This window comes from Ochotona curzoniae, unplaced genomic scaffold (assembly GCF_017591425.1).
Source record: "Ochotona curzoniae isolate NIBS_2020 unplaced genomic scaffold, NIBS_Ocur_1.0 scaffold_4683, whole genome shotgun sequence".
Classification (NCBI taxonomy): Eukaryota; Metazoa; Chordata; class Mammalia; order Lagomorpha; family Ochotonidae; genus Ochotona; species Ochotona curzoniae.
Genome location: NW_024467121.1, coordinates 11,738,024 through 11,763,261, shown reverse-complemented (window position 1 = coordinate 11,763,261; position 25,238 = coordinate 11,738,024).

The window sequence follows — 25,238 nt, the reverse complement described above, 5'->3', positions numbered from 1 at the left end:
GAAAGACAGAGCCAGGGCAGAGAGAGAGGAGAGAGAGGATTAAAAAGGAAGAAAGAACGGAAACTTTGTATCTGCTGGCTAACTTCCCCGTTGTCTACAAAAGCCAGGGATGTGTGAGTTTGATTCCACGGATTCAGGCGCCATTGCGTGGGAGCGACCCGTGTGGCGAAGTCATGATGTGCTGCTCTCAGAGCACATACTAGCAGGAGGCTTGTTTAGAGATGAATAAACACGACCCATACCGGGCACTCAGATACATGGTGGCCGGCATCCCACGCAGAGATTTAAGCACTGCACTGTGTACTCAAACTTCTCCAAACTTATTGAAACCCCTTTTTGGAGCTATGTTGTCATTTGCGTTAAAAATTATGATTCATATGATACGATACGTAAATTTAATAAAGAACATGACAAACTTTTAGGAAAGCATTTGTGAAGTTTGTGTTGGTTTTGCCTTGTCTTTTGGTCCTCTTTGAATATTAATTAATCAATAAAGCTACTATTCTGTCATGTGAATTTAAAACATTTCTCCTATCACAAGATGTTCCAGAAATCAAAACTTAATCAATGGACTATACTAAATACTGTTCATGCCATGTTAAATATTTGAAATGTCACTTTATTTTTAATTATTATCTCTATTTGCTGTTTTTAGCTTAGCTATTTTATTTTTTCCATTGTTTTGTTTACACAAACATATAACATGCTTACCCTGCTGCTAATTAGTTTTTGCATACTAAAAAGAATGCAAAAGAAAAATATGAATACATATTTGGGGAGTAATTAATCAGAATGCATTTCTTCAAGTCTTTCTCTTATGGACAGATATAAGTATAAATGCAGGTTTATTCATCTACAAACTCCACAGCTATGTTTCCTTTGTTCAATCTAAGGAGAAGAGAGAGCAGTACCTACAGAAGTGATCCCACGCACGCGGTGCTTCCACACTTCATAGAAGGTACTTGTGATGATCATGAAGGCCTTCAGTGGTCTGGGACCTGGCTACGTCAGGGCTGTTTTTCATTTCACACTCTTTTTGCAGTTGTCACTGAATGAACTGGAGCCTGGATTCTGTTCTCAACTCTGGATGTTACAGAATTAGCTACAGTTGCTTGCCTTGCTTTGAGTAAGAGCTTGATTTAAAAACTAGGCCAAATCTACTTTTTTGTTCATCTGAGGGGATGGCAAGACCACTAACTTACTTAGTGCAAGAAGACTTCTGAAGTTAAAAATCTCTTATAGTTGGTTAAATTGTTCATTGCATATACATTTTATGAAAACACTTTTAAATTAGGTTAACCGTTTTATTTCTCCATGTCTATTTTGGTTAACACTATATAGACCACAGTGAAAAAGGGAACAGTGGTACATTTTCAAAGTTGACAATGCCATCCATGCTTTTGCATTCTGGGTGTTTTATAACTCTTTTCAAACTCAGGTTTTTCTATATATCAAAGAAAAATAATATATTATTGTCTGAAGGTAAAGCAAAATATCACTCATTCATCTAAATACTTTGTCTATGAAATACCCAAAGCAAAATTTAAAATAACATTCTAAGGTGTGGAAATCATATGCTGTGTGTTCCCACAAAGACACCCTCCAAGGAAACTGAAACAAGAAAAATAAATAGAATCAGATCCGCTTCTTTCAGGCCGATGGTGCTATAATGTAACAACATTTGGGGCTCTTGGACACTTGGCTGAGTGTATATTTTCATAGGTGTTAAGATGAATAATCAAAATACTTCAAACTCAAAATGTCTGCTACCGAATGAATTATCTTCTCCCCCAAACTGATTTTCCCTCGCTTTATTCCCATGTCTGTAACACCTTGGGACATCCCTGCAGTGTTCCTGAAAAATGAACCCTTCACCAGACGCTGCACATGAACTCACTCTTGACAAGGCAGCAGGATTATAGGAACAAGCTGCACTTCAGGGTCAGCTGAAAGCTAACTGGATCATTCTACATTGAATATTTTGTCTGGAGAGTGAGCCAAAAGCTAAGCCGTGGACCAAACAAGCTGCAGACTAGTGGGAGCCAAGGGAACAGAACTTAATATGAAATCAGAGATGCCTGCCTGAATCCCATTATCACAGAACACCACTAGCAGTTTTGGAGTCTTTCTACAAGGAGAACTGAATAAACCAACACAGAATCGTAGATGTTTTTAGAACAGGGACTCTGATACCATAACCTAGACATCTTGAAATACCAAGATGGAGGTTTAATTTCTAAAACAAGGAGAAACCATTTTGTCAACATTAGATTGAAGCTAGATGAAAGAAAATCAAATTCAATAGTCTTTTTCCTATCCTTACAATAGTAATTGGTCCTCAATTTGTGTATATGAGTTGGTAACTGAACTTATCATAAAGATTTCATATTGGACTACACACTTGAAAGGAATGGAGTATTCTATAAAAAGACACAGCCAAGATTAAAAAATGCAGACAGTAAAAATGAAGGAGATTTGTATGTGTTGTGGCAACGTTTCTCAGTTGTATCTATTCCAAATTTTTGTCTTTTCATAAGATAAGAATTCAAAGCAGAGATATAAGCAAAGAACAGTAATGTGAGCAGGATTTATTTAAAGGGAGAGAGGAGCTATATAATCAAGCTTGAGCCCTGCCAGCCCTATGAGGGGAACTCTCCTCATGAGACAAGAGATGCTTGTGAGAAGAGAGTATTTGAGATGCGTCCCCATCTAGATAGCAGGCCTATCTGAGTAGTAGGGCATGACAACCTAAAAAAAAAATGTTGAACATTAGTGGAATTTGGACAAAGCTCAGAGCGCATGAAGTGTTCTAGAAAAGTTTTCATGATATGTCTTCTCGGGACTAGAGTAGACTCCGGCACACCATGCGAGGGTGGATGTGCTGGACTGACATACAAGATGAGTGGGGTAAGGTTGCAGGCTAGAGACAAAAACCATTGCTCTTTTATTTCTGCTCTGACACTGTGCCTATGCTGGCCCCACATCAAGGGTATTAGTCACCTTTCTTCACCATAAGGAAATGCCTGACATGAGCAAGTAATGAAAGAAGGATGTTTATCGCTCCCCATGACTTCACTGGATGTTTGCATTCAGCATCTGGTGATGGCATTTCTGTTGCTAGAATCACAAAGCAACACAGAGCGTTACAAGAGGAAGTGCCTATCTGTTTATATTTCTTCTGAGAAAGTGAGCATGAAGTGAGCATTAAGGATAACTTAATGTGATTACTTCCCTGTCCAAATTTGCTATAATTGGATTAGAGTTCTATTCTCCTAATGTCACTATTGTGAAATTTTGGGAACAGTCTTTAACACATTGGCCATGTATGGACACATAAACTAAGATCTCTCTGTCAGAGACAGTATCATGACTCAATAGGATAATGCTCCGCCTGCAATGCCAGTGTCCCATATTGGCACCAATTCTAGTCTCAACAACTCCACTTCCCATCCAGCTCCCTGTGTATGGCCTGGGAAGGCAGCAGTGGGTGGATTGAGTCCTTGAGCCCCTCACTAATGAGCGAATCTTAGAATAATCTCCTGATTCCCAGCATTGGATCAGCTTAGCTCTGGTCTTTGCAGTCATTTCAGGAATGCATCAGAAGATAAATAATTCTCTCTCTCTCTGTCTCTCTCGCACTCTGTCTATCTATCTATCTATCTATCTATCTATCTATCTATCTATCTTTGTCACTATCTCCCTCAATCTCTGTTTTACAAAAATAAACAAATCTTAAAAAAACAAAACCTCACAGCAATATCTCACCAAGAGAGATAGGAAAGGTGAAGTTAACATTGGAACCGCAATTTTATGCAAACTACTCCAGTTAACAACTTTAAGTAGGACCAATCTTCCATTTTTGAAAAGGCAGAGCACACCATTTCAGCAGTTGTTCACTAGATATTTTTGAAGCCAGGGAAACTTATGAAGGCCCTCAGAGGCATGGGCTTCCTAGGCACATCAGGACACAGGAGAGCCCAGCAAGCAACTGGATCATTAACAAAACAGGATTACCTGCATATGCAAATACATGATATGATTTAGTTGTGTTGAACTGAACAGGGTTTATGAGGGAGGTAATACAAGCATATTCACACAAAGTTGATTTTTTTTTCTTTAAAACTCATTTGGGGGTCCTGCACGGTAGCCTAGCAACTGAAGTCCTTGCCTTGAATGCGCCAGGATACCATATGGGTGCCGGATCTAATCACAGGAATCCCACTTCTTATTAGCTCCCTGCTTGTGGGCTGGGAAAGCAGTCCAGGACTGCCCAAAGCCTTGGGACCCTGCACCTGCATGGGAAGAAGCTCCTCACTCCTGCCTTTGGATTGGCTCAGCTCTGGCTATTGCGGCCACTTGGGGAGTGATTCAGTAGACAGAAGATCTTACTCTCTGTCTCTCCTCTTTTCTGTATATCTGACTTTTAAAAAAGGAAAATTCATGTGGGTCTCCGTTATAGTAGCCAATGTTACCTGCTTGAGAATATCATGGTGTTTTCTATTTCTACACACTGAAGTTAGTCTATGCAATATCAGAGCTCTAAGATCCTTCTAATTCTAGAAATACTCTGATGTCCCAAGGTATATTCATGGTAAAGGTCATATCTTTCTTCCTAAAATCATATCTTTCTTCCTAAAATACTATCTGGCTTCTTTAAATATTATATAAACACAATAATATGTTTCGGTGTTAATTTTATATAATTTTAGTATTATATTTTTCAAAAATCTTTCATGGTTTTTGCCTTTCTTTATCTCCTTCTATTTCAACTTGAATTATTTTTGAATGCTATTTACTCTTGAAAATACTAATAATTCTTGATTGTAGGAGAATGCACAGTTTTAATCTAAATTTTTAAATTTAATTTTGTATTAATACTAACTAACCAATAGCAGCTAATTAACCTCTTCCTTGAATGGTCAACTTAGTATCCACCTGCCATAGGTGTGAGAAACAGCGTAAATACGGAAAATTTAAAGGGTATTTGGTACAGTGGTCACGGTGCTGTTTGGGATGCTCGCATCCCAGATCAGAATGCCATGGTAAAAGTTTGGCTCTGCTTATAATTCCGATTATTATTTCTGATTATTACTGCAGTGGAGTCAGCAGACTCAAGTCGTTCTTGCCAGGCTAACCATATGAGTTCTGGATTGACTTAGATTGCTGGCATGAGCCTTCCTATCCCTGACTGTTTCGGGCATTTGGGAAGTGAACTGTAGGATGGAAGATTCTCTCTCTCCTTGCTGCTCTTTGTTAATTTCTATCTTCCCCTGTGTCTGTTTTATCTTTCAAATAAATCTTTTAATGAAGATTAACTGAAGAAGCTCTCATATTATGAAGACTATTTTCTTGACAGAAATACCTAGGATTGGAATGTTTGAAATCCAAACAAACATTTCAAATACACTCACATGTTGTAATTTTGGTTCAGTTGCATCAGTATATAGAACCAAATGTATTTTTTTTTAAACTTGAATCCATAAAATCAAATGATGTAATAAAGAATTGTTGCTGTTGAAATGTAGTATGAACCTACTAGTCTAATGTAACAATGTGGGTTAAAATCTAGCACAGCTTACCTCATCAGAAATAAACAGATGACAATCACATAGAAAAATCCTTAACATCATATATGATTACAAAACCAGGGAGGAATCAGAGCTATGAAATACTGTTTCCCATCTATTGGAATGGCCCAAATCCAGGACCATGACAACACAGGATGATGTTGAGAATGTGGAGAAAATGAAACCCTGGCTCACTGCTACTACAGTCTGTTCAATGCCATTTGGCACTTTCTTTCTAAACTGACCTTTATGTTATGTTCTCACCATCACATATTTTGCCATTTACTAAAATAGGCTTGAACACTTAATTCCACACAAAATGATGAAAGTGAATGTTATAGATAAAGCAAGTTTTTCTTTTCATAAATGCCAAAACTCCAGTGAGAAGATGAATAAACTGGAAAATCCAGACAAAAAAAACATAAATTCAGTAACAGTAAAAAGGAAAAAAAAAAAAAGGCTACAGAACCATAGAAAGACATTGGCAAAACTTGAATATGAGTCTAACTGTATAACATCTGTAAAAAGCAAAACAATAGTCAACGTAAAGCTCAGGGTTTACCCTGATGTGAGGGCAAGAAAAATGAATTGGAAAGGCACAGAGGATTTTTGGGCCAATGAAACTACTCAGTATGAAATGTGGCTAGTTTCCATTAAAAAGTGTCAAAAACTATAGAATATACAACGCCAAGAAGGAATCTCAGGTAACTGGGGACTTTGGGTTTTGATTGCATGTCCTTGTAGATTTAAATATATCATTCTGGAGAATCAAGATGGTGGGATCGTGAATGGACACATTTAAACAGATGGATAAACAGTCAGAGTGAAGCAGAGAGGGCGCATCCCAGGAAATAGGAGAGGACAGATTGACAGCAGAGGTAACCTGGAGAATGACAGATGTGGGAGAGCAGCAGAGACAGTGGCATGGTGTTACAGTGAATAAACACCCCAGAGAAAGCCAGTGAGTAGCAAACTGAGCTCTTTTGGCCTGAGCTCCACCAGCCGCCACCTGGGAAGGGAAATTCACTGGCAACTCAGAAGGTGAACCAAGACAAAGAACCTCCTGCTGATTTAACAAGGAGCAGAGGCAGAGCAGCAGATCCCAAGATGGCAGTACAGGAACAGTCTAGATTCCACAACCCCCACCCTCACCAGAGCCACGTCAGTCACACGTTTGTATAGGGAGGTAAACGCTATGGAAAAGGATTATACATGCACTAATGTGGGAATGAGCTAATTTCCATTTCAGTGCACAGTATCAATGTGGAATCCTGTAGGTTCAACCCAAAATAGGTCCAGGTAGCCCTCAGACTTAACAGCCACCAGATCCAGAACTCTAGTGGGACATCAGGTACCATTTTGTACAATGTGGCAAAGGCTTTAAGACTGCAGGGACAAAAATGAGCTGTGTATGTGTTGAGCTAGATGTAAACTCATTGAGTTCAGTACCTTACACTGGTCCCAAATGGAAAGTAATATCGACTTTGACATCTTAAAACACAACAGAGGTCCATGTGGCCCTTAGATTTAATGGCCAGCAGGTTTTAGCAAGATCAGCACCACCAAACTAACTACTTAGGATACTCGGTATCTCCCTAATTGTGGGAACTGCTGGAACTGGAAGTGGGAGAAAAGTTATACACACAATGGTGCAGCCTTAGTGTGGGATCACAGCAGGTGGAGAGTGGTGAGTCAGGAGCTGGGGCTTTTGAGATCTTGGGGGAAATCTAACACAAGAACCCAGACCTGAAATTCACTGGAGGTGTGGCACAAGTGACTACATTCAAAGAACCAGGTTTGAACCTCAATAAGTGAAACAGAACAATACATTTGTGAGTGACACAGCTTAGAAACTTGGCCTAAACAGAGGAATCTGCTGACCAAGAGCAAAAGAACAGAAAGAGACACACTGAATGTTTCTGAAGACTCTCCTGTAAAGGAACAAAAGCCTTTGCCAACCTCAATATTAACTGAGTAATACGTTGAGATAATGGAGGATACAGAATTCATAAAACTCATCATAAAGCTTCTTATCAATAATAAAAAACACATACAGAATATTAAGGAATTTAATGAATATGTCACACAGGAAATATCAACACTGAATAAAAAATCAAGCATACTTATTGGGAATGATTGTCTCAATAGAGCAAATTTAGAAATTCAGTGGAACTTCTCTACAATAGAATGAATGATGCAGAAAAACAAATCTCAGAATTTGAAGATATTTCTTGTCACAATGGGGAACAAAAACTGGAATCAGAGCTGGGTCAAGCTAAAAAAAAAAGGAGTATTGAAGAATTAAGAGACACTATTAAAAGACCAAATATAAGAATTGTGTGGGTTCCAGAAAGCACAGAGAGGCTGAGTTTAAATCTGCATTCAATGAAATAATAAAAGAAAATTTTCTTCATCTGGAGAAAGAATTGGGAAACAGAATAAAAGGTGGGCACAGAATTACCAACAGGGTAATCCGACAAAAGTGATCTGTGGGATGAAACATGATAATCAGGCTCTTTCCAATCTAACTTAAGGAAAAGATCCTTAAATATGCACGTAAACATGAATTGAGCTATGGAAAAATGGCAATCATACTCATTGATCTCTCACAGGAAACTCTGTAGGCTTGAAGAGAATGGAGAAACATAATCCCAATTCTAAAAGGAAAAAAAAAAAAATTGACCCAGAATAATTTACCCAGCAAAGCTTTCTTTTGTCTTTGAAAATGAAATAAGATTCTTCCACAGTAAAAGAAAGCTGAAAGAATATGCCTCTTCCTGAGTGATACTTTAAGTGATACTTAAAGATACTTGGCAGAGAAAAGGAATAGCATCTAACAAAGCCAAAGGTAAATTTGGAAAACAACCCAGTAAAAGGACAGCAGAAGACTAAATCAAGCAATGAACAACCCATTGCTAAAATGACAAGACAAAATTATCACCTATTCATATTAGCCCTGAAATATACATGGCTTAAACCTATCAATCAAATGTCATAGATTGGTAGACTAGATTAAAAAATAATAATAATAACCCATCTATCTTTTGCCTACAGAAGACACATCTCTGCAACCAAGATCAGTAGAAAATATACCTCATGGATTTTGATGTGTTCGTTTTTGTTTTCATTTCTACACGTTTTTTTCTTTCTCATAAATTCCTCACTGACACATAACTCATACAGCAGCATCATTTTCTTCAAGAAGGTTCTTGATTTTCTCTTTGATTTTTTCTGTGATACATTAGTCATTTAGTAGCATGTCAGTTAACCTCATGGCATTGTAAATTTATATTTTTCTTCCTGCTGTTGATTTTGTTTTGTGGCTTTTCATTTAAAGCAATGTATAGTAACTGTGTAATGAAGACTATCATATCGAGATGTGTGGATAGAATGCTGTATGTATCTCTATTTTCAAATCAAAGATGGGCTCCCAATGAAACTGTTAAATATATGCATCCCATATGCATACTGGTTCAAGTCCTGGGTGCTCCACTTCCAATACAACTCTCTAATAAAGAGTCTGCAAAAGCAGTAGAAATTGGCTCAAATGCTAGAGCTCCTGAAACCACATGGAAAGCAAAGATCAAGCTCCTGGCTTCTGGTTTTGGCCAGAAGAATGAACTGGCAAATGAACTGTCTCTCCTTCTCTCACAACTCTGCCTTTCAAACAAATAAATGAATTTTATATGAAAAAATAGACATGGTTGTTGAAATAGATTTCCCAATTTATTAAAGTTTTACTCACTTTATATTTCATATCTGATGTTTCATTTGATTTATTTTGCTTTCAAATAATTTCACTAGTATTCAAAGATCCAGGCAGCAAAATATTCAAGATCTTTTTCCATCTGTTGTCAAAACATAATTCATGTTAGCGACCAATAATGACTCATGTCTATGCTCGATGTTACCAGCACATAGACAAAGGTTTTTAATTTTAAAAATGACTGTGTTATTTCATGCCATAAATTGTATGTATTGTTATCTGTAATTCTGTGAATAAATATCACACATAAAGAATTAGTGGTTTTTGAACGTTCTAGGGAAGGAAATATACTTGCCAGCTCTAGGTGACTGGAAACTTCCCTCTGTCTTTGAAGTGTTTCCAGCAAAGAAGTGAATATATAACATGTAGCACTTTCCTAAACTCAGATTGTACAGCATACAGTGTGTAACAACAGTCATATCCATCTGTTGAAGAAGACACTAGAATGAGCAAAGAATACTTGGAGTGTGCCAGATGAATTTTTTATTTCAAGCACGTGCATCCCCCACATAAAGCCAACATATAGCATTTTAAAAAGCTGCAGTGCCACGTCATTACAAATACCCAACTTGCTTTTCTACTGGCCCATGGATCTTAAAATTGATCTGTATTTTCTTCCCAAAAGTATACGAGAAATATGATTGCACAACAGATACAGAACTTCAAAATCCTCAAATTGTTCCTTTATGGACTCTACTGCATATTAATGCCTTCTCACCTTCCAGTTTCTATAGTTCATTTTGTATTAAGTACAACAACAAACACCAGACCAGGTATGCCAACACCAACTGATCACCAATACCCCAAATCCTATTTAGCCTAGCATTGTCAGAGGAAGATACTTAATATATACTTTCCCACAATTTTGTCAACATTGTATAAAGTGACCATCCCAATTATGGTGTTCTACCTACTCATCTCTAAACCATAGGTGGTTACCAAAAAGTACATAATCCTGGGTTCTGAGTGGACTATCAGAAAGTGGGAAATATGAACGAGTTTTAAAATAATCTTCCTCTTGATTTATACCTATCTTAATTATATAATATACCTTTTAGTACTTTTCTATCCTTACCCTGTACAATAAATCGAAATGTTTCCTTCAATAATCTATATCTTAAACTCATTATTATTTAAAGATATTGCATAAGTCCTAAACACCAAATTATTGAAATAGTGTTTGTAACATCTTTATAAGAGTGATCTTGGACAAACTCGTTAGATTTTATTTATTCTGTTATTTATTATGTACTTTAAAACCTTCCTGTAAGTGAAGATACATTGCAGTATGACCTCTACTCCTGAATACAAGGAGGACTTCCAATGAAACAGTTAGATATACACTGACACTATGATACTAGATTTCAGCTTTCATCTATATCTATTATGCCATGACACACTTGAATAACACAATGTTAAATTAGTAGCGGTTACTTTGGGAGAGGAAGATATATAGGGAGAAAGGAGAAAGCAAAAGGGAAATCCCTACATCTACGAAACTGTATCCTCAATATAATACCAATAAAAATGTCATCATAATAAATCTATATATAATAGATAAAATATTGGAAGAAAAAATAAACAGATATCAGCATATTCATCACTGAATCTTAGAAATAGAATTCTGATATTATTTAACCCATATGAGATACCTGCAGCAGTAAAAAAAGAAAGTTAATTAAACTCATTGTGCTTTGCTCCTTTTCTTTTCATTAAAGATGTATCTCGCATATATGCCATTATAAAACACTGCCTTATTTAGCATGGTTTGGAGATTTTAAAAATTAATTATGTGATATCTTTGTTTTGCGTGCTTTTTAAGTTTTCATATTATATTTGGGTTATTCACATTTAACAGCACTTTTGCTTAACTTATTCATGTTTACTGTGTTATGATAATGTATGATATGTACGCTGATGCAACAACTTATTTGTTGTATCTAATTGGTGGCTCTTCAGATTATTTTTAAATTTTTAATATACAAACTCAAATACCTTTTAGCACAAATGTGCAATTTATCCTTATGATATTTTAAGATCCATAAATCTCACTTCTTAGCACATGTCTAAATTCAGCAATAAATCCAAAATAACTTCCTAAAGTAGTTAGGCCAATGTACATTCCCCTCTTTGAGTAAGACTTGCTATTTCTATAACTTTTTTGTTAAAAGCTGATGAATTTAGTATCACATTTCTTTGGAATTTTTAATCATATTCTTTTGAAATTTAAAATGTTTTTCACAGTCATACTTCCGATATAACTATAATTATTTTTAATAAGGAATAAGTATACCTCCACTAATCTCCACATTATTTGTTTTAAATGACTTTCATTTTATTTGAAAGACAGAGAGACAGAGACAAAGATAAACACAATCAGAGCATCCAGCCCCTGGTCCCTTCCTTAGATGCCCAGGACACTGGAGATTGGGCCAGATGAAAGCTGGAAACTCAGTCTTACTCTCCAATAAGGTTCAGCCTTCACTACTGCCTTTTATGACACACATTAGTTGGAAGAGCTGGGAATTGAACCCAGCCATTTTTCTGTTTTCTGTATTTAGAGGACAATTATCAGATGCTAGTGAGTGGCTCGTGTTTGTCCCAGTTATCTGTAATGCCAGTTGGCCTAGCTTTCTCCCTACATTGTAGTATTTCTGGTTTCTCTATTCTTTTCTATGATATGTTTTTTCTACCAAAAACATTCTTTGCATTCTTCCAACCATCACAGCATTACCAAAATTCTTAATATCTGCTACCTCCGTTATATCTTCATTTTTCCTTGAGTCCATATGTATATATATATTTTGTAGTCAGTAAGCTGCAAATGTTTCCACTCTAAACCGGGTGTGTCTTATTAAAACCATATGGCTAGATATCCTTCCTGGCAACCTTTTTTCCTAACTTGGATAATCAATTCTTTCCTCCTGTCTTGCAGTTACTCTATATTTAGATTTAATTTTACTATCTCCTTTCTGCTTTCTTTCATGTTTTACATTTCATGAGCCAAGCATTTTATGAACCGGTAGAAGAATTTACTTTTCTCATGATTCCATTTTTCCTTCTTTCTTTTTCAGAAGCTACGAATTCCATTTACATTTGTGTCAACTTATTAATGTTTTAATATTTATATGTTAACAAAATCAACCCAAGCACTATTATTATGACACTCAGATAATATAAGCACCTTAATTTATTTTAATGGCAATCACCTCTGGCAGATCACCTCTGGCAACTTATATAGAATGTTTGCAGATCATCTGATGTTATCATTTTAATGTTACAAATTAGACATCATTTTATTGCTTCAGTGTAGCACTGCATTTGTCAATGATTAACAGACATTCTTAACTCCTTTGCTTCTTTTTTCTGCAGTGCTCACATTGCACATTTAACTCCTACTCACACAGTCACATCCTCCATCTGGAATCATTTTGCTTTGTTTCTTGAAGTGTGTTCCTGAACATTTTTGCAATGAAGGTTTGTTAACGGGAACTTCTCAGATTGAACTTGAAAGATAATATACTTCTTTTGTTCTCACCTTTTTTTTGTAGCATGCTTAATACAAAGCTTCTGTTTCTCTGCATTTTGAAGAAATTGCTCCGTTGACTCTGGCCTTACCTGTTATGGAGATGTCTTATGGGCACCAACTTTCAGGATATTCTGTGTGTACAGTGTGCTCAGAGCCTTCCGCCTCTTCCTGCGTGCCCGGGCCGTGTGCTTGCACTACAGATTTAGAGATAGGAAGTGCATAAGGCTCATTGGATTTTGAGAGGGAAAAAAAATATGCAGCTCTATCTTTGAACTTTGCCTCCTTCTTGCGTTCCCGACTCCCTCTTTTTGAAGTCCAATCTGATCTATATTAGACACTCTCCTCCCATCTCAGCCTGATGTATGTTATATAGTTTCAGTCTATCATCTGTGTCTCAGTAACTTCCTTGCCAAATTTCTCTCTTCCCATTGTTACCATCTAAGCTTTCGTTTTTCACATATCTTTTTTTTTTTGCTAAATTTGCCTAAATTTATGAAACATGATGTGCTAATCAATATATACAATTTTTAATCTCAACTTTTGAATTTACTAATGTTCTAAGCTCTACTCCAAATCTATTTGAACATGCAAATAACCTCTGACATGACACATTGTTTTTGTTTCTAGACTATTTATTTATTTATTTGCTTTTAAAGTAGGATGTCCAGAGAAGGAGAGGGACTTGCATGATGGCTCAACTGGACTATCATCCAACAACAAGTGTCAGTTTCCCATAAGGGCACTGGGTTCCGTCTCAGTTGCTCCACTTCCAAACCATCTCGCAGTTTATGGCCTGGGAACCAGCAGAAAAAATTGAAAGCCCTGGAATCCTGAACCCACACAGGAAACTTGGAAGAAGCTCCTGGTTCCTTGCTTTCAATTGGAGCCATGTCATTGTGGCCATTTGGAGAGCACCCTCTTCTCTGGAAATCTCCCTTTCCAATCAAAATAAATAATCTGCTTTTATACAATTTTTAATTTTAGTTTGATCCTATTTACATAATTGATTAGGGAGGGAATGGTCAAGGATTAAGGAAAAGTGAGTGAGACCAATGTTTCCAATTTTTCTTTTTCTCCTTCCTGTATCTGAGGGAAGATGAGATATAAGGAGAGAAGCCTCTCAAATGCCTCAATACTCTGGGATGCGGAATGGCCACTCAGTGTCATCCCAGGGTCCCAATGTGGAGCATGCTCCAAGGGTTCTGTTCAAGTGGTTTTGATAGTTCTAACATGCTATTAATTTTGCCAATCTAAGGATGAGGAATTACTTCCAAAGTCCACTACATGACATAGTCTACTTTAGAGTTTCTGTTTGCCCAGGTATTTGCTGTCCATGTGTGACTGGGAGAGTTGATCTACTTACTCTGCCCTTATTTTGCTATGGCATTTTGATGTACTCTGTGGTGCCCAGTGGACTGCCACATTGTCATGTGTATCTGGGTATCCTGACGACTGCCCCCTTTTCTCCACTGAGGAGACACTGTTCTGAAACATGCACTCCATGATCAGATGACAGTTCCTGCAGTTCTCCGCATGGTTGAAGTTCTGAGTCCAGTGGTTCTGAAGTGATCCCAGACCTGAGGGCTGTGAGGGTTTGCCAGTACAAGGTCTGGCTCAGTTCATTACCTACATCAGTTTATACATGCACTTAGAGTTGCAATTGCTGTATCAGTTTGATCTCCAGCCTTGTCTCTTACACAAACCAATGGATGTGGTGCTCCAACCCAGCCCTGCCCACCACACACTCAGCCTCACATACAACAGTGGGAACTGCAGCCTAGTTGGAACAAACATCAATAATCCCCACTAGACCTGTTCTTAGCCCTAGTTCCTGTGCTTGACAGCATGCCATCAGAGAGGTCTTATCTGTCCTACATCAAATTCAGTTATCGTACACCTCATTGAGCATTGAAGCCTAGCTCAACCAGATGGATCCCACCATCCAGGCAACACTCATGCCTGTCTAGTTATGCCTTCCCCCAGTCCTGGTCCTCACACTCACCAGTGAGAGTTTCAGCCCATCAGAGAGGTGCCCACAGTTTCCAGAATGGGCCCATCCCAGCCCCAGCACTTGTACTCCCAGGATGTCCTGTAGTCCAGCTTGACAGGTCTTGCCCCTATTCCTAGCACTTGCCGGCTGCTACTATGGCAAAGCCCAACCAGCCTATACTTACTCTGCCTCATACATGAACCCCAGTGGATACAGTTGATAAGCCCAGCCTGGCTCTCCCCTAACCCAGTTCACATGCCCACCAACAGATATAACTAAAAAGTCTGATCTGCCTCTGGTTCCAGTTCTCTCATTCCCCTACCAGGATTACCCCACATTCCCACCAGCAGCAAGTGTACTGGTAGGTGTTGCAGCACAGTCTGGCGTGGCACGTCTCACCTCAGTATTTGCTGGCAGATGCTCTAGCCTGGCCTAGCCCAGTCTGCCCCCAGTTATAGCTCATGCTGATGGGTGCTGCAGCCTAGCTCAGCCCATCCAGTCCCCAGTTGCGGCCTTAACGTGAACTGGATGTTGTTGTGACCAGAATTGTCTTGACCTGTATCCCTTCCTAGTTCTTAGACCTGCCAGTGGGTATTATAACTGCCCTAGCTAGTCCTATCCCCAACCTTGACCCACACATATGCCTGTGGGTAAAGTAACCTGGCCTGATCTGGGATGCTCCTAGCCTTGGCTCTTGTGCACACTTGCAGGGAAGGCATCCTGACAGAGGAGTTCCCCAAGCTCTTCTATCAGATCTCCTCCTAGTGGCATTCCACACACACTGGTGGGTTCTTGGCCCAAACTGACCTAGTCTACCTCCTCTTCTGTCAGGAAAAGTATTTTTACTTGACCAGTGCACACGCATTCTGCTTCTTGCTTTTAGGTGTTACAGCCTGGTCCCACCTGGTCCATACCTAGACTCAGCTCTAGTGTGGTTCAGTGGGTGCAGAGACCTAGCCCACCCTGTGCTACACTCATTCTGGCTCCCACAAGCACCAGTGGGTGCTAGAATCTAGCTCAGTCTGGGACAACCCAGACCCAGTATACACTCATGCTGATGGACACTGCAGTCATATCCGCTCAGATTGCTGCCCCCATTCCGGCTCATGTACTCCTAGTGGAACCATAACCCAGCCAGGGTGTCCCCATAGCTCCCCAACCAGGCCTGTCCCCAGCCACAGATCTTGCACGTGCAAGTGGTTGATCTGACCAATCTCAACATAGCCCATCTCCTATCTTGGACTTTGTCATCGGATACTGCAACCTATCCTGTCTCTGCCTGCCCCCAGTCCTAATCTTCATTAGCAAGTGCTACAACCTAGCCCTGCCCAGTCTCCTCCCATCCCTGGCTCACAGACTTGCAGGTGTTATAGCCTGGCCCAACATGATCTGCATTCCAACCCGGCTCTTGCACATACCAATATACCAAGGATGGCCCAGCCTTGCCCATTCCATCACCCTCTATCCCACCCAATCCACATACTTGCCTGGCCTGACCAAGTCCCTGAATTAAATATTCACCAGTGGGAGCTATAGCCCATTGGGGAAGTTTCCTAAGCTCCCTCAGTAGACCAACCCCCAGACCTGGATCTCACATGTGCCAGCAGGTGCTGGGCCCTTACCTGGCATAGCCTCTCCCCTCTGTCCTGGTCTTTGTATGAGCTTGTGGATATTGCAGCCCAACAACCTACACAGGTGGACCCACATATATCACACAGAATCTGCCCCCAAACCTGATCCTCTGGCATGCTGGTTAGTGTCATGGCCTAACCTATCATTACCCATCCCCTGTTCTGACTCTCCCTGGTAGACACTGTGAGCTAGCCCTGCTTGGTAGGCCCCAAGCCCTAACTTTAATGTGTGCTGGTAAGGGGTAGTCAGCTGTGATTCATGTTAACTAGCCCAGCTCATGTTTCCCACATGGGTTGGTGTATTAATCTGATCCATAAAGGTCTCCCAGCTTCCCCCATCTGAACCACTCGTTCTCAGTCCACTCTGATACGTGCATATGCAGTGGCTTTGCTGATGAAAGTTCCACAGAAGTCATTTCTCAATTGCAACATATCCCCTCAGAGGTCCTCCTCCCACACATTCTTTTGCCCTTTTCCCCATCAACCCACAGTTCCTGTGCCTGGGAACACATGGGTTCCTCAACCCCGCCTTTCAAAGTTTAGTCTTCTGATGGGGTGGTGTATTGGCCTGGAACTCTGCCTGCCCACTAGGTTCCCAAATTCCCGGCATGTATGCTGGCTCAGGGTTCCACTCATCCACACAGTCAAGATCCTGGCCCATCCAAATTTCCCCAAGCCTGGTCCACCAGCACAGCAGGCCACCATTCCAACCCAGGGCTCTCTCCTCCCACCCATACCCAGCCTGGGACAAAGCACATGGGGAAGTCCCTGCCCACTCTGTCTGCCTGAACACATGAGTCCCTAGCTCCTTTGACAGCACCATTCCCCAAGGCCCTGCAAGTTCATACCCCTAGGTCGCCATAAGCCTACTATTGGCCAGATGGCCTGGACACAAATGGCAGTGCAACACCCTTGAATTGGGCCCAGGTGTCTAAAAACAAATACATCTCCAAAAAGAAAACAAAAAAGTAATAGAGATTATCACATACAGATGTGAAGCTACAATACAATGTGTATCTTTACTTCCAAATCAAAGACAGACTTCCAAAACTGTTGAATGTATAGTGACAATAGGTTGCCGGATTCTCTGCCATTGTCCATACCTACGCTGTCATGATAAACTCATAAAGCAGAATGATGGACCTATGACTGATTGTGAAAGACTATAGTATTGTAATGACATGGGGGAGTTTGGTGGGGGCCGGGGATTTGGGGAGAGGAGATGGGAAAACCTGGAGCCTATGGAAATATGTCATGGAATATACACATACATACACGCATACAAGTGGGTAGGGGGAGATAGTTCTTCCATTGTTGAATCACTTCCCAAATGGCTGTAACAATCAAATTTGAGTCAGGCTCTAGTGAGTAGCCCAGAATTCCAGAGGTTCTGTGTCAGGAAACCAAGGGATAGGAATATTTTCTGCTGTCTTCCCAAATACATTAGCAGGAAGCTGGATTAATTTTAAGCATCCAGGTCCCAAATAGGCACTGCGATACAGAGTGTGCACATTGCAAGTCGCAGCTTCAATCACTAGGCCTTAATATTGGTCCCTTTCTCACAGTTTTAACATACATATTTATACATCTCCCACACTTTTATTATATATATTTATGTCAGAAATTTTGAACATATCCAGTCCTTGGAGGGCTAATCAGTGTTCTCTTCTCATGCAGCTTTAGGATAATTTCCTAAACTAGAATATATAATTTCTCCTTCCAGGTGTTTATATTGTAGAGAGTTCTAACCAGGAATATTTTGCCTTAAGTTGATATCTCCCCTTTTGGCCTCACACATGATGTAAATTCCAGCTCCTGTCATCCTAACAGGCTTGATTGAGTCAATGAGATTTTCCCTTCTGTCACTCATTGACAAGATTTAAAAGAATATATTTTGGCTCCAGTGCCATGGCCTAGCAGCTAAATTCCTTGCCTTGTACATGCTGGGATCTTATATGGACACTGGTTCTAATCCCGGCAGCCGCATTTCCCATTCAACTCCCTGCTTGTGGCCTGGGAAAGCAGTCCAGGACAGCTCAAAGCCTTGGGACCCTGCACCCACATGGGAGACCTGGAGGAGATTCCTGGCTCCTGGCTTCGGAGCATCGGCCGTTGCACTCACTTGGGGAGTGATTCATCATTCCTCTCTGTCTCTCCTTCTCTCTGTATGTCTGACTTTCCAACAAAAATAAATAAATCTTTAAAAAATATGTTTCCCAAAGTCTGCATTTTTAGTTTTTACTTTGTTTACTGACGAAAAATATCATTTTTCAGATATTCCATATTAGCTGCTCTGGGTAGGGGAGGAGGGAGTTAGCTTATTCCGCGTTTGGTAAACGCCTTAGGCTACGTCTTTGCTCCTTTCTTGACACATGCTTACACCTTGTCACAGGAATATAGTCATACTTTTTAAACAATATTTTTTTATTTTACTTTTATTTGAAAGACAAATTTACAGCGAGAAGGAAAGACAGAATTATCTTCCATCTGCTTGTTCATTCCCCTGCCGGCCGCAATGGCTGGAGCTTAGGTGATCCAACGCTTCCTCCGCATCTCCGTGTGAGTTCAGGCTCCCAATCTTTGGGTTGTCATCTACTGCTTCTCCAAGCCACAAGCAGGGAACCGGATGAGTAGTGGAATAGGCGGGGCATGAACCAGTTCCTATATGCTCTCCTGGCACATGCAAGGCAAGGACTTTAACCACTAGGCTATAGTGCTGGGCCCTCTAATTGTACTTTCAGCAGCTGCGTATTTTTAAAAGATTCTTTCTTTTTTTTTTTTGTTAGGTTATTCATTTTTTTTGGAAAGGCGGATATACAGAGAGGAGAGACAGAGAGGAAGATCTTCCTTCTGATGATTTACTCCCCAAGCAGCCTCAACGGCTGGAGCTAAGCCAATATGAAGCCAGGACCCAGGAACTTCTTCTGGGTCTCCCACACAGGTACAGGGTCCCAAGGCTTTGGGCCATTCATGACTGCTCTCAGGTCACAAAAAGAGAGATGAATATGAAGCAGGGCTGCCTGGATCAGAACCATTGATCATATGGGATTATAGGCATGTTAAAGGCGAGGACTTTAGCCACTAGGCTATGGTGCCAGACCCCTAGCAGTAGCCCTTGACTTCAGTGATCCCCAGTTATCAGAATTCGTGATGTGTACTCACCCTTGGTCTTCTGAAGGCTGAGATCACTCCCAGCCAACTTACCACACATAAAAATCAGGTATTTTTTTTTAAATGTCATTTACATATTTTTATCAAATAAATTTCTTCCTTTCTTCCTCACTTCAATACGCCTGGTTTCTCTTTCATCTATCTAGGCACATAATACACATCCATATTCTCAATAGTTAAGTATTTTCTTTGAGTTATTTCATAATCATGCTAAATTCAGTCCATTCCAATGAAAGCCAGTGGCATTTTTGCTCAATTTCCCTAGCATTTGGTGTGTGTGTGTGTGTGTGTGTGTGTGTGTGTGTGTGTGTGTGAGGGAGGCTGGGTCAAGATATTATTTTAGATAATGTTCTTAAGTCCATCAGGGTTTCCTATTTTTGTCTTCATCCTGTTTGCAAAACCATGCTGTTCAAAGCACAGACAGAAACGCCAGAAGTAACTATGATTGCTAGAACCGTGTCACTAGTACTGGTAAAGTATGCCATATTTTTTTAAAAAATTGCTTATTCACTGAAAGAATTAAGAAGAGAGAGAGAGAGAGAGAGAGAGAGGAATTTTCCATCGTGTGCTTCACTCCCCAAATGACCATACTGCCCGGGCTGGGCCCATGTGAAACCCAAGCCCAGAGCTTCTTTTAGGCCTGTTACATGAGTGCCAAGAGGCAAACACTTGGCCCAGCTTCCACTGCTTTCCCCGGTGCACAAGCAGAGAGCTGGTTTAGCAGTGGACCAGCTGAGCATCCAATCAGGACCCATACGCAATGCTGGTTTCGCTGGTTGGCTTAACTTGCTATGCTATGATGCAAGCCTGCTAATCCTATTTCCTAATTGCGCTATGTTAACTTATATATGTAAAAAATTTACCCGTATACAACTGCAACATTCCCTAATAAGAGAAATGGTTTTCTGTAAGTTATTCTTAATTTTCAAACTAAAAAAATTCCATTTGTAAAATATTAAGACTCTGCCATTTTTGTTCCTATCCTGGTAATATCAATTTTAGTGGCATGCAAGTTGGAAAGATGGGTATACATAAAGGAGAGACAGAGAGGAAGATCCTCCGTCCAATGGTTCACTCCCCAAGTGGCTGCAACAGCTGGAGCTGAGCCAATCTGAAGCCAGAAGCCTGGAGCCAGGAGCCAGGAGCTCTTCTGGGTCTCCCACGCGGGTGCAGGGTCCCAAGGCTTTGGGCCATCCTCCACCCACTGCTTTCCCAGGCCACGGGCAGGGAACTGGATGGGAAGTGGGGCTGCCAGGATTAGAATTGGTGCCCATATGGAATCCTGGCATGTTCAAGGCTAGAAATTTAACCACTACACTGTTGCGCTGGGCTCTCACAATAATTTTTAAAAAGATTAATTTTTATTGGAAAGTCAGACAGACATATAGGAGTAGAGACAGAGAATATCTTCGCTCCACTGATTCACTCCCCAAGTGGCTTCAATGGGCCAGTGCTGAGCTTATCCAATCAGGAGCCTGGAGATTCTTCTAGGTTGCCTACACGGGTGCAGGGTCCCAAGGTTTTGGGATGTCCTTGACGGCCGCAAACAGGTAGATGGATGGAGAAGCAGGGCTGTCTGGACAAGAACCAGCACCCATATGGGATCCCAGCGCATGCAATTTGAGGACTTTAGCCACTAGGCCACTGCGCCAGGCTCACAATCATTTTTAAGCTATAGCAATCTTGAATACAGTACATCAGTCCCCATGTCTGAAAATATAGGCAAAGGTTAATGCATGTTAATTTTTAAAATGGAATTGCATTTATTTTGATAAGTCAAAAAGTCTTACTAAGGAATGGATATGTTTCTAAGTAAATATTTCCTTTCATCACCCTGAGATAATACTTCTTGCCTTTGGCCAAGCTGGTCTTGTAATTTCTCCTTCCAAGCTCTGTAGGCACTGAAACCACGCGAGGACACATGTCTCAGAGCCGGTGAAAGCTTGGATTATGTGGCAGATTTATGTCTTAAATCAGCAGATGCTGATGGAAAGAAGACTTCACCAGCATGTGAATTACACACAGAGCAATAAGGCAGCCAGGCTTCCCCCGCGTCCAGGAGGTTGTTCTCACTGCAGTGCACACTGCACAGCTTCACATTGCTATCATTTCCTTTTTTCTATCTTATGCTTTCTTCTTTGCACTTTGCCTTTCAAGGATCGGGAAGTCTAGTAAGCCCTTTAGGAATTTGGCTCTCCAAATCATTATTCACCTTAGTATCTTGAGAGAAATGAGCACAAAAACGGCATTGCATGAAGCGAAATCGAGAAAATCACATATTTATTTTTAATATTGATTTCTTTGTGATAGAAAAGGCAGAGTAAGAGAGAGAAAGAAGGAATAAGCTCCCAGCTGCTGGTTCACTCTGCAAGAGCCCACGATGGCTAGTGCAGTGTCAGACGGAGCATGGGACCCAGCATCTCAAGTCTCCCACACAGGTGGCTGGGACCCAGCTCCCTGAGCCAGAACCCACTGCTTCCTACGGTTGTAATTCACAGAAAGCTAGGATGCAGAGTGCTGGAATTCAAACCCAGGCACTCCAGCACCCAACGCGGTCATCTTAACAAATTCCCACTCTCGATTTTCTTGTACATTCTTACATTACTGAGCCTCAATTGTTCTGTTTTATTTCTCCAATAGCTATTCCTAACTTGATACTGGATTCTGTTCACAATCTACTGCAATGTATTTTATATTCAACAAGGCAGCACCCCTAAGTGTGCCACTATTTAAAATTACAATTCTTTCACCATAAAAATGTGAAATACCGCAATTTTAATTAAAAAACCAAACCTTTTTCCTGGGCTCTGTCGCTACTTACGACAGCAGTGTCCAACAGCAGAGTGCCTCTTTGAGTCCAGGCTGCTCTGCTTCCAATCCAGCTTCCTGCTAATGTGCATTGATGGCAAGGCAGAGGTAAATGGCCCAAGTACTGTCCCCATAGGAGATATCAGAGTAGGGTTCTTAACTCTGATTTTCCTTGCTCCAAGTTGGCTGGGGTGGTCCCAGAAGAGCGAACCAGCACATTTCTATCTCCCCCTTTTCCTCCTCCACATACATACAAACCTAAGAAGATACTTATAAAAACATAATATTCAACTTTTTTCCCACTTTTATTAACTGGAGTAAAAACTTGTTGTCAAATCCATTTTTCTTCCTTTTACTAACTGTGAAAAACCCACGGATAATATTACCACAGATGAGAGCTGTCCCAATAGCCAGTGTGGATACCAAACCTAAGCAGTTTTAGAAATACGGGGAAAAAAATAATTTCATCATCTAATGAATTACAGTTAGAAATTCAAAACAGCAATGAGTTTTGAGCCAAAAAAAAAAAAGCTAGAAAAGAAGAGAGATTAGAATCAATTAGGAGGTATTATTCAAAGAATAGTGAGTTTCTGAGAAAAGGAAATTATATGCTCAGCATTTGCCTTCCACAATTTTGAACCAAAAGCAAATAATAAGCAGGGGATACCCAGCCAATTCCTGGGGCAAATGGTGTCAAACCAATTTGGGTTTCAGGATAGAGTCCAAAATAAAATGCTTGGTCACATTTCATCAATACTGAAAATAAAGTGCAATATTGCTGTTCCCAAAAATGATGAAAATATGATGTTTTTACTTCTGCTTTAATAAATGTATATAATTTATGCATAATCTTTTTCCACATACATTTGCACCTTTTTGTTTTTTAGTGGCAGAGCCTCCTGTGTCTTCAAGTTAAATGGTTTCCTCTGTCCCATTTTATTTTCTTTTCAGGGTTCTAACTACCTTTTCTAGCCCCAGAGCAAAGCAAAGCTTACTGGAATTGACAGCCTAATCCAATGAAAAGGAAAATCACACGTCCTCGGGTATACAGGCAAACTATGCTTCAGCAGTAATATCAAAACAAAGACAAAACAAACATGTTTGCTAAATGACTAGCTGGTAGCATTTGCGAATTGAGTATGGCATCCATGGCAGATTTCTTTGACCTTTCTGAAGCTGTGTAGCAGTTGCAATGTTTGGGGAATTTGTCATCACACAGACATACCAACAAACACATGTGTAATTGCATCAAAGTCATGGAAATAATCACCACTGCTTATTCTGATGTAAACTGTAAGTCAGGTTAATTGAATGGTCATAACTCTTACTGAGTTATAAAGTTGACACTTCACGTTTTCAGGAGGTTTAATAATCGAAGACCTTGTTGGTTTATTTGCTTAACCAGTTACTCAGAGCATGATATATACCTCATTTTCTTTCAGCTTTCTGCTCTATGAAATAATGGTAACAGTGGAATTTTAAAATTTGATTGTTGGTGATTTTCCACAGATTGACACTTTGAGAGTTAAAATCAAACAGTCAGAAGGCACATTACTCATATTGACTTTATTCTGGTAGACTTCACAAAAACAATAGATTAAGGTTCTCATGGATTCGGTTTGATATTAAGTGAACTCCCAATGCACATTGCTTGCACTTGCTGACCCAGTTAGGTGTAATGGTATCTGGTATTCCCAGACATCAGACTCCTTTCAACAAATGCACACTGAGAAGCTTTTACAAAAGATGGAAAAAGCATTCATTTTCTTAGCTTGATGTCCTGAAGACGCAGATCCCAAGAGAAGTGTAACACAAGTAATGGATTGTTTCTTTATGTCTTTAAAAAATTTCTTGCTGAAAAGTGGTAGTAAAAACTGTTTAGTTTTGGATTATCTTCTGGCCTATAGTATGTTAATGTTGGAACAGAAATGTAATAATACACATGTGTTATATACAAATTTCTTATTTATATGGAGACATCATTCATGTTATTAAAAATGTAATGATGTGGGGCCCGGCATGATAACATCATGGTTAAAGTCCTCGCCTTGCATGCCCGGGATCCCATATGGGTGCCAGTTTTAATCCCAGCAGCCCCACTTCCCATCCAGCTCCCTGCACGTAACCTGGGAATGTAGTCGAGGATGGACACTGCACGCTTGTGGGAGACCCAGAAGAGCTCCTGGCTTCTGGCTTCAGATTGGCTCAGCTCCAGCCTTTGCAGCCACTTGGGGAGTGAATCATCAGAAGGAAGATCTTCTTCTCTGTCTCTCCTCTCTGTATATCTGTCTTTCCAATAAAAATAAATAAATGTTTAAAAAATCAATGATGTAATTTCCTAATAGTATACAATTCATATATTGAAAATTCAACGATGTAACTTCATAATAGTATACAATTCACACAACATGATCCTAGATATAAAACTTCTAGTACAGAAATAAATCATTTAAAACTAGTCGTTGCTTGCACATATGAGTTCCACCAAGTGCAAACAGTGCAGGCAGTATATAATTGTTACCCTATTTAATCCTCACTCAACAGTGTTATGGCACTACTTGGGATCCTCTGACTTTGTACATTGCAAAACTTAAGTTGACAGACGTTTACATACACATCAAGTTCATTGTCTTCCATGTTTGAATAAGAATTCAATGGTAAGTAATCTCATCACATACTCTTAGCTGTGATGGATTCTATGCCACCTCTGTTTTTTACTTTTATTCACATAGCGATGACTGATTTTCCCTTAAGTAACCATCTCCACCAGCGCCAC